This window comes from Crotalus tigris, unplaced genomic scaffold, assembly GCF_016545835.1.
Source record: "Crotalus tigris isolate CLP2741 ecotype Arizona unplaced genomic scaffold, ASM1654583v1 scf7180000020183.615534, whole genome shotgun sequence".
NCBI lineage: Eukaryota > Metazoa > Chordata > Lepidosauria > Squamata > Viperidae > Crotalus > Crotalus tigris.
The window spans coordinates 329,416-341,455 of record NW_024097896.1 but is presented as its reverse complement, the minus strand read 5'-3'; positions in this window follow the sequence as shown (position 1 = coordinate 341,455).

The following is a 12,040-nucleotide window of genomic DNA, read 5'->3' as shown; positions in this document are numbered from 1 at the left end:
GAATTCAAAAAAGCTACTTTTGACATGTCCTTGAAAGTACAACACACACACACAAACACACACTCCTACCCCTATGGTCACATGATTGCATTTCTGGTGCTTGGCAATTGGCTCACATTTATGACTGCAGTGTCCCAGTCTTGACCATGATTTGCAACTTTTTTACTATTTTCTGGCCCAAAAAAATACCCATTGGGTCTGTTGGATTTGCTTAATGATCACATGGTTCACAGTGATGTGCTTTATTGTCAAATAGAATCCAATCACGTGGTGCCTTGATTTACAACTGCAGTGACTCATGACTGCAATATCTAAGCTCAGTTGTAGTGATAAGTCTAGGACTGCTGTATATTTGAGGAAAACACTGCAATGCTTATTGTATAGACATAGCGTAGTTCTCAGGATATGTTTGTTCATTTTAAATGTTTGGTATGCATAACTTCTGAATAATTTTGAGTCAGTATTTTCTACCTCCATGTTGTGTAATTACTGTCGCATGAAGGGAGAGTGCAGAAAGCTTCGTTGGCTCTATCTCATTCTTAGTATGTTCTTTTAGTGAAAGAATATATACACTCAGGGATGAATAGTTTTTACACTTAAGTTGTACTGTGTATTGTACTGTATATTGTACTGAATGTTGTATTCTTAACAGCCATTATGTAGGACAGACAGGGCAAAAGACTTAACTGCGCATCCATGAATACCAAGTAGCCAGAAGACACAATTAAAACTCCTTAGGCTCACAATACATGTACAGATTCAATCATAGTTTCAGCTGGAAAACTGTGAGCATCCTATCTTCTTCTTCTTGTGCCGTATCCGTTATCGGATGTTGGTGATCATGTTGGCGATCCTGTTTTTATCAGCAGCCACACGAAAAAGTGCTGCTGAGTTTTGTCCAAACCAATCCCTTAGATTTTGAAGCCACGATGTTCTTCTTCTGCCTGGACCTCGTTTGCCTTCAATCTTTCCCTTGAGCATTAAATGGAGTATGCCGTATTTTTCTGGGTGTCGCATCACATGTCCGAAATATTCTAATTTTTGTTTTTTAATTGTTTTGATGATTTCCCTTGGCAATCCTATACCAAGCTAAATTCCTGGAAAAGTGTGGAGAATTACTGGAAGCTTGGCATTCAGACAAATCAATAAATATAAGAATAAACCATATTTAAACATCATTCAAAAGAGGCAATAAAAATACCTAAGAAGGAATCAAAATCCAGAATGCATTTTCTATTGCGGCCAATACACAGATAAGCAAGGATTAATACCAGACAAATAAGCAGAAAACAATGAAACTACCAAAGAGAAATATATACCCCCACCAAAGTACTGGATATAAATAGGGAGAGAACTCCACATTTACTCACACTGGTGATGTTACCTAGTTAGGTAATGAAACATCTGCAAGAAAACAAGTTCAAAGAGTACCAAGGACTTCACAAGAGGTTTAGTGTTCGAAACATGCATGAATCAAGGAGGTTTCCTACATAATTTGACTTTGGGAAGATTGCAGTTATCATTCCCAAAGCTATTTCAGTATGTGGAGATCTATGGGCAGAAACCAATGGTTTATCCCTGATGTGGTAATCCCATGGATTAGTTATGAAATGTCTGAATAATATACTGTTATTATAGGATGTCAGTAATGCTTTCATATTGCTAGCAGTATTTCAGATTTAATTTTAAGAAGTACTGAAGAGTATACGGGGCCAAAATGTAACAACTGTTGCAAATCTTTAAAATAGCTGCACCATTTCATGGGCTTATGCAGCAGTCCTCCATAACCAAACCTCACATAATCTTTTTTTGCTCTTCACATTTAACAACATATCTGAATTAGAGATGTCGATCTAGCTATTTTTTTCCTCAGATCTGAACCAAAGTGTGTCCCAGCAATGTAATCTGAACAATAGGGCACCAAAGTCTGAAAGAATTATAAATGATATTTACTCAAACATAAAGTGTCTAAAAGAAGTTGATCACAATACAACCATTCTCTACAGTAAGATTAAATACATTAATTCATGGAGTCTGTTAAATGAATAAATGAAAATTGAAATTGGCTGGAGCACTTGATAGTTATTTAAAATATTTATGACATATTTCATCCTGTTGGATTTCAGAACAGTAAAAATAATGGACTGAGCATCATTTGTGTATGGCAAATATATCAATTTATTTGAATGCTTGGGAGAACATCTATACAACATATAGTTATCCAGTCTTAGATGCTTTTCAGAAAACTGACTCAATTCAACAACCCTTTCTCCCAGATAAGTAATCACAGAAGTGTAAGCTTAATCTTAAATCATGAAATGATTTACCCCTGTTGAATTTGATGATATTTAGTTTGTAGGAGACATTTTAAATATATTTAACATATATGAGAATAGATTCTCCTTGCTTTTCTGTAACTGCAATTATATTGAATACCTTTTTTTCATTGGAAAAAGGAAAAGTGATAGGATGCTGTACAATTGCATAGCTACAAAGCTGCTTTCTGCATTATCAAAAATCAAAATTGGTGCCATATGGAATGTAAACAGTAGTAAGTACAGTAATGTACTTTCAAAGAATAAATTAATGATAAACACATACTTGTTCTCTCAAACCATTATGGGTAATGGCTTGATATAATGGTGTGCAAGAAGGTCTAATCCTACAATTAGCAAAAAAAAAGCAGTTACTTCCAATGGCAGACTGGGTCAGGCAGCCATCGGGGCTAAGCTCTGATTCTCTATACAATGTAGAACTTCATTGTGCCCAAAATGCATGGGAATCCTTTCAATTGCACAATCCAGATAATTGTTGGCTTGTATGTATGAATGCCTTAATTTTCATGGATTGTACATGGCACAGTACATTTTCAGCATCATCTCACATGGGGACTATCTGTTAAAATGATACCTTAGTGTTTTGGTATGCATACAATTCTTAGTTATCTTATTGTAACAAACTTCTAATATGCCTCTTATAGTTAAACCAATAGCTTCAGAATTATTGGATCCATTTAGAGCTTTTGAAGTTTATTTATTTATTTATTTATATTTCTAAACCACCCATCTTCCTCAAAGAGGAACACTGGGTGGTGTAAAATAAAACATCAAAATATAGAACAGTATATACAAAATTAAAATGTTAGAGTTAAAATTTTGAGTTAAAAACTTATTAAAAAAATAATTTTCTTAAGAAGGCAAGAATAATTAACTCTGTTAAAAATTGGTTGACAAACGCAAAGGGAGGGTTCTTGTAGCATTAACCAACCTTACAACTGCATGCTCCTTCGGACTCCTCATGCAAGGCCGCACAGCCATGTTTTGACCCCTTTTCAGAAGGCCAGAAGAATGGAGGCATGCCTCATCCCCCCTGGGGAAGAATATTCCATAGAGTTAATATAGTGCCATACGGTGCTTTTTTGTAAAAAAAAAAAAAAAAAAAAAAAAGGTGCCTGAACTCACACACATCATACAACCCGCCTTGTCTACCCTACAAGGTTCCATCCAAAAAAAGGTGCTGGAACTCCATTCTGGGTGTTCTATGACAAAAAAAGCCCTGGTGTCATATGTCTTCTTAAATCTTTGCCTCAGAAAATGATATCAATCAATCAATCAATCAATCAGAATAGGAGAGACCTTGAAGGTCTTCTAGTCCAGCCTCCTGCCAAGCAGGACACCCTACGCCATTTCAGACAAGTGGCTGTCCAGTCTCTTCTTAAAAACCTCCAGTGATGAAGCCCTCACAACTTCTGATGGCAAGCTGTTCCACTGGTTAATTGTCTTCACTGTTAGGAAGTTCCTCCTTAATTCCAGGTTGCTTCCCTTCTTGATTAATTTCCATCCATTGTTTCTTGTCCTGCCCTCTGGTGCTTTAGATAAAAATATAAACTGCATGTCTAAGGTTATATTGCTCTCCTTTTGCCAATACAGTCTTTTACAAGCTAAAATGATTCCAAAATGTGACTTAGCAATGGATGACTTTCAACTAATTAAATCCTGGTACACATTTTTACATGAAGGCCTATAAAATAACTGCTCATCCCATCTCACCAAATCACATAACAGGAAACTGAGCTGTATGAGAAATAAAGTGTAGTGTGCATTAGAGGTATGTGGGTTGGGACTATAAAGTTACCTGTGGTTTTGTATGTGTGTTATGTTGTTGGCTGAAAACTGAAATTATTTAAAGCAAATGCTAGAATGTATGATACAACAAGGAGTATGTATCTGAAAAGACCAAGGTAGTTGGAAAACTGAGTGAATAGTTGCTAATTATACATCAATAGCAAGGGGAAGGGGAAAGCCAGTTATTGAACTGGTGTGCCTTAATAGAATGTTTACTAAAGATAGGAAAATGAGTGATCACTTTTTAAAGAAGTGCAAATGCCAGAAAAGTCAGAGAACGTTGAGAGAATTGTTTGTTGAAAGTGGGGGCTGGTTATGGAAACATTTCTGCCTACTATGATATAGTATGATAAAGACTTCCGGTTTTTGCACTGTAGTGCATGGCCACGGGGTTGCGAAACTCCGCATCCCGCGGCTGTTTTCATCCTGTCAGGGGACCCTAAATGGGTCTGAACTCGCCCTGGAGAGGCGGCAAAGGAAGAGGGGCACCCCATTGATCACAGAATGGTGGTCGTTCCATTTCAATCCGGGGGAAGCCCTCTGACCTGACAGGAGAAAGGCTAATCGCATGCCAGCATCTAGCCCAAGCTATCTGCAGCTGAAGTCCAAGAGCAATAGCCAGAACACATGGTGAACAGCATGCTTGGAATTGGTGAGAGTATTTGATCTTCTCTCCCTTACTTTGCAACTAAGTCCCTGGGAAAGATCCCCAAAGCAAGAAAACCTCCAAAAGTGAGGGGAGGGGAGTATATTCCCATTCCCCCATAGACAGAAGCAGCGAATTAATCTTTAAGGAGGGCAGAAACATATTGAAATTAAATTCAAAAATACTACAATCTGATCAAATTTAGAAACTAAAACAAACTGCTAAGATTATATTCTAAAGCAGTGGTTCTCAACCTTTTTAATGCCACGACCCCCAACCAGTCGTAAGTCGAGGACTACTCAACTGGTCGTAAGTCGAGGACTACTCAACTGGTGCAGCACCGTTTGCAGAATGGGACTTTTGGTGGGCTTAGCAGGGCAGAGACAGCCTGGACAATTCCTATTGGCTTTTGAAAGCCAATAGAATTAGACTCTATTCAAGAGAGTCTATTCTATTGGCTTTCAAAAGCCAATAGAATAAAAGGGAGTAGCACAGCTAAGGAAAAGGGGAAAAAAATGGCGGACTGCGTTGTTTGGCGACCCCCGTGAAATGGTCGTTTGACCCCAAATGGGGTCCCGACCCACAGGTTGAGAACCACTGTTCTAAAGGATTTTGATGAAACTATATAGAAAAAGAAAAATAATAAGAATAATTTCTTGTCTGAAAGAGCTGGAAAACAAATATTTGCTGACATCTAGTGGGCAATTAGAACATAGCACATTAAAGACAATGCCCAGAAACAAAGAAAAATTTGTTCCCATAATCTCTAATAACCTTTAAGAAGATAGTTGCCAGGGAACAAAGAGATTGTACACTGGGCCAGCTATAAGATTGGAAAGTGTTTGAAGGAAAAGAAAAAACTTTGATTGTGGTCCAAATTTATGAATTGTTTACAGAAAAAGAAAAACTTTGATCTATGACTAATCCTTGAGAGGGGAAGTTACAGAAAGAATTCAAGGTGGCTAAACATATTGAATTGCAATTCTGACTGGTTGACAATTGACTCCTGAAAGAAAGAGTTGTTATAAAACATTGATTTTACTGAAACTTTGACAATTGAAAATTATAGTGGATTATAAAAATTATATATAAAGACAAGAACTATACAAAACTGGACTGTTTGGATTTTGAGTTTAGGCTGTCTTGAAAAGGCAAATTACAGAGACTATGGCACTTATGATGGATTACTCGAAAGGGGGAGACAACATGGATATGACATAGTCATCAAAAAATGATAGAAAACCCACTTAGTATCTACTCCTGAAGAACTCAGCCTGAAAGATCAAAGACCTTTAGAAGCAACATTCCAAGATAAGACAAATACTTTCCAAGAGGAAATTTATGCAATGCTATGACAGATACAAATCACAATAGCTTTAAACTATTGTGGAGATTAAACACAACTTTGATAACATAAATAAATACACTTCTAACTTAAATTTACAATAAAAAAAAATCCAAATAATGATGGTAAAGAATGAACAAACAAAGGCAAAGAGAATAAACCTACTCAAGAATATATGCTATTTTGGAGAGGATAAGGGCACAATTGAAATATATTGTATATTGTTAGTTGTTATATGAGAAGAAATATAGGTAATAAAAATGATCTCCAGGGGGGTAAGTGCATTGTAACATTTGTATTTTTATACTGTTTTTTATTTAGACTTATATGTATTATCCTCTTTATGGATTACTGCCTTGTCGTGGCGAAGGGGCTTGTGTAACTCAATGAAGCTATAAGCTATGCCGTGCAGGGCCACCCAAGATGGACAGGTCATAGCAGAGAGTTCTGACAAAATGTGATCCACTGGAGAAGGAAATGGCAAACCACTCCAGTATCTTTGCCATGAAAACCCCATGGACAGTACTAAAAAGCAAAAAGATATGACGCTGGAAGATGAGCCCCTCAGGTCGGAAGGTGTCCAATATGCTACTGGGGAAGAGCAGAGGGCTAGTACTAGTAGCACCAGAAAGAATGAAGCGACTGGGCCAAAGCCAAAAGGACGCTCAGCTGTGGATATATCTGGTGGTGAAAGGAAAGTCCGATGCTGTAAAGATTTTTTCTCCATAGGAACCTGGAATGTAAGATCCATGAATCAAGGCAAGCTAGACGTAGTCAAAAAAGAGATGACAAGACTGAACATCGACATCTTAGGAATCAGCGAACTAAAATGGACAGGAATGGGTGAATTTAACTCAGATGACCATCAGGTATACTACTGTGGGCAAGAATCCCTCAGAAGAAATGGAGTAGCCTTCATAGTCAATAAAAGAATAGGAAAAGCAATACTGGGATACAATCCCCAAAATGACAGAATGATCTCAATTCGAATCCAAGGCAAACCATTCAATATCACAATAATCCAAATCTATGCCCCAACCACTGGTGCTGAAGAGGATGAAATTGACCGGTTCTATGAAGCCCTACAGCACCTTATAGAATTAACACCAAAAAATGATGTCCTTATCATCATGGGGGATTGGAATGCTAAGGTAGGAAGCCAAAAGATAACCGGAATAACAGGCAAGTTTGGCCTTGGAGTACAAAATGAAGCAGGGCACAGGCTGATAGAATTTTGTCAAGAGAATACGATGGTCATAACAAACACTCTTTTCCAACAACACAAGAGACGGCTCTACACATGGACATCACCAGACGGTCAACATAGAAATCAGATTGACTATGTGCTCTGCAGCCAAAGATGGAGAAGCTCTATACAGTCAGTAAAAACAAGACCAGGAGCTGACTGTGGCTCAGATCATGAGCTTCTTGTTGCAAAATTTAGGCTTAAATTGAAAAAAGTAGGGAAAAGTACTAGGCCACTCAGGTATGAACTAAATCATATTCCTGATGAATATACAGTAGAGGTGAAAAATAGATTTAAGGAATTAGATCTGATAGACACAGTGCCTGAAGAACTATGGATGGAAGTTCGCAACATTGTACAAGAGGTAGCAACTAAAACCATCCCAAAGAAAAAGAAATGCAAGAAAGCAAAATGGCTGTCTGAGGAAGCTTTGCAAATAGCTGAGGAAAGAAGGGAAGCGAAAGGCAAAGGAGAAAGAGAAAGATACACCCAATTGAATGCAGAATTCCAGAGAATAAGCTAGAAGAGATAAGAATGCCTTCTTAAATGAACAGTGCAAAGAAATAGAAGAAAACAACAGAATAGGGAGGACCAGAGATCTCTTCAAGAAAATTGGAGATATGAAGGGAAAGTTTCATGCAAAGATGGGCATGATAAAGGACCAAAATGGCAGGGACCTAACAGAGGCAGAAGAGATTAAGAAGAGATGGCAAAACTACACAGAAGAACTATACAAGAATGAGCTTAACGTCCCAGATAACCACAATGAGATGGTCACTGACCTCGAACCAGACATCCTAGAATGTGAAGTGAAATGGGCCTTAGAAAATCTGAGCAACAACAAAGCTAGTGGAGGTGACAGTATTCCAGCTGAGCTATTCAAAATCTTAAAAGAGATGCAGTAAAAGTGCTACACTCAATTTGCCAGCAAATTTGGAAAACTCAACAGTGGCCACAGGATTGGAAAAGGTCAGTTTACATTCCAATTCCAAAGAAAGGCAATGCCAAAGAATGTTCAAACTATCGCACCATTGCACTCATTTCACATGCTAGTAAAGTTATGCTTAAAATCCTACAAGCTAGACTCCAGCAGTATGTGGATCGAGAACTACCAGAAGTACAGGCAGGATTTCGAAGAGGCAGAGGAACTAGAGATCAAATTGCCAACATACGCTGGATCATGGAGAAAGCTAGGGAGTTCCAGAAAAACATCTACTTCTGCTTCATTGACTATGCTAAAGCCTTTGATTGTGTGGATCACAATAAATTGTGGCAAGTTCTTAAAGAGATGGGAGTACCAGACCATCTTATTTGTCTCTTGAGAAACCTATATGCAGGTCAAGAAGCAACAGTGAGAACTGGACACGGAACCACTGATTGGTTCAAAATTGGGAAAGGAGTCCGGCAAGGCTGTATACTGTCGCCCTGCCTATTTAACTTATATGCAGAGCACATCATGAGAAAGGCAGGGCTAGATGAATCAAAAGTTGGAATTAAGATTGCCGGGAGAAATATCAACAACCTAAGATATGCAGATGATACCACTCTAATGGCAGAAAGTGAAGAGGAACTAAAGAGCCTCTTGATGTGGGTGAAGAAGGAGAGTGCAAAAGTTGGCTTGAAACTCAACATTAAGAAAACCAAAATCATGGCATCCAGCCCTCTCAATTCCTGGCAAATAGATGGGGAAGAAATGGAGGTAGTGACAGATTTTATTTTTCTGGGCTCCACGATCACCTCAGATGGGGACTGCAGCCAAGAAATTAAAAGACTCTTGCTCCTGGGGAGGAAAGCTATGGCAAATCTAGACAGTATCCTAAAAAGCAGAGACATCACCTTGCCAACAAAAGTGCATATAGTCCAGGCCATGGTTTTCCCAGTTGCAATGTATGGCTGTGAAAGTTGGACCATAAGAAAGGCTGAGCGCCAAAGAATTGAGGCCTTTGAACTGTGGTGCTGGAGAAGACTCCTGCGAGTCCCTTGGACTGCAAGGCGTTCAAACCGGTCAGTCCTAGAAGAGATCAACCCCAACTGCTCTTGAGAAGGCCAGATCCTGAAGTTGAAACTCAAATACTTTGGCCACCTAATGAGAAGGAAGGACCCACTGGAGAAGGGCCTAATGCTGGGAAAGATTGAGGGCAATAGAAGAAAGGGACGACAGAGAGTGAGATGGCTCGATGGAGTCACTGAAGCAGTAGGTGTGAACTTAAATGGACTCCAGAAGATGGTAGAGGACAGGAAGACCTGGAGGAACATTGTCCATGGGGTCGCGATGGGTCGGACACGACTTCGCAATTAACAACAACAATATGTATTATGTTTGTATTATTTGTATTTAAATAAAATAAATAATAATAATAAAAAAAGAATGAACAAACAAATCAGATAACAGAATGTAAACTAGAAAAAAAATGACTTAATTGGTGAAGCCGCAAATGAAGGGAAATATAAATTAATACAAATAAGAAAAAACTTACTAGATTTGGATACAACAATAAATATGGAAAAGATACCTTATGCATTAGAACGTCAAAATAAACCTGAAAAGAAAGAAGACTTAACAAAATGGACACTGCTAGGAGAATCACTGTTTTGGAGACAAAAAGCATACATCTTACATACTATGTATCCTCTACTCCTAATAACAACTACAAAAATAGAAGAACTATTTGACAAAACGAAAATATTAATTTGGAAAACTATTTAGTAAAGGAAGAAGACCAGAGATGGGCTTAAGAGACTTGACTCGCCCTATCAGATGGAATATTATACGAGCAAACACTTGTTTGAATATGGCTAAATAAACAAATAACTTTGGCTATAAAGGGTCTTTAGAATAAGTGGGATAAGAGATATAAATAATATAGTATTTTTGATAAGATACAGAATGTAAAAGTACTGGGACAATGTAAGTGAAGGAAAAGTTTGAATTTTAAAGATAAATTAAGTTTGAAAAGATTTAGGATTAAGGAATGATTGAAATATTGAGGGGAAATTAGGCTTAATAAGAACTTTGAAAAAAGGATATATAGTGATTTAACAAATCAATTTTTACAAATAGAAGTGAAATATAAATTAATTAGAAAAGATGTTATAAGTAGATGTTATGATAGTATTTTTATAATATATGAAATATGAAAATATTGGGATGATATATTTAAATGGAAAATTTGGATATTTAGAGGTTAATTACTGAGAAAATTATGATTGATAAGAATTGTTTGAATATTATGGAGAAATTGAGCTTAAACAAGATTTATGAAAATAAGATACATGGTGAATCAATGAGATGACTTTTATGAAAATAACATTATGTTGATAAGAAAAAAATGCTATATATGGATGTTATTATTGTTGGTATAAATATAGAAGAATATGTTTATATTTAATCATTTATATATGGAAAATATCAGATATCAAAAATTATATTTGTTTAATGTTGAAGAAGGAGAATACTACTGGGAGAAGAGAAGATCAAGGAAATATATTATTAATTGATATACTAATTATGGAAATATAACAATTAATTATTATTGACTGATAATTAACTATTATTGATTGTATATTTTTCCTAAAAAATTTATGAACCAAGACAACACACTGTACACCAGGCACTAAGGTTGTTATTGTAAAAAATCAATAAACCTTTTACAAAAAAAAAGATATAGTATGGTAAAGCTGGGTATGTTAGGAATTGAAAATAATTTGAATGCATGAGAATGGGAGTACGTATGTGTAGCGTATGTGGTAAAAGAAGAAAACAGGATCAAGAGTAGACAATGTGAATTGAAAAGAAAATGCAGATATCCAAAGCAAAGAAAGTATGTTGAGTTGGGCTGGTCATATAAACAGAATGAATGAGATCTGAACTGCAAAACAAATATACAGTATAAAGAAAGACTATATGGAGAAAAAAAAGGGGAAAAATTTAAAAAGCTTGGATTGATGAGATCCTCAAAAAGAAAGTGTGATAACTTTAAAGAATAAATGCATTAGAAGTAAGGATGGTCTGAAAGCCCAGATAGTTATAGAGAGAGTGTTTAGGTAAACCAGAATTAGTTGTACTTCCTTTTCTTTTTCTTTCCATTTTAACCTAATGTTATCAATTTATTTGGCTTACTATTTCATATTCCTTTTCTATTCTATGCCATTAAATAACTTTGCTTACTCCCTAAAGGAATAGCGTGTGTGTGTGTGTGTCTGTGTGTCTGTGTGTATGTGGTGTGTGTGTGTGTGTGTGTGTGTGTGTGTGTGTGTGTGGTAGAAGTGCTTAAAGAAACAGAATAACAGAATAATGGAATTGGAAGGAATCTTGAAGTTCTTCTAGTCCAACCCCCTACTTATGGAGAAAACCCTGTATCATTTCAGACAAATGGTTGTTCAGTCTCTTCTTAAAAACATCCAGTATTGGAGCATTCACAGCTTCTGGAGGCAGGTTGTTCCACTGATTAATTGTTCTAGCTGTCAGGAAATTTCTCCTTAGTTCTAGATTGGTTCTCTCCTTAATTAGTTTTCATCCATTGGCTTTTGTCCTCTTCAGATGTTTTGGAGAATTGCCCTTCTAACCCCATGATTCTCAGCCTATGATGATTCCCCAAATTAGTTTCATTTCTTTCAGTTAGAATCAAAAAGTCCAAGACTAGTTTCCAGGTAGAAACAAAGCTAGACAAAGTTTTTTT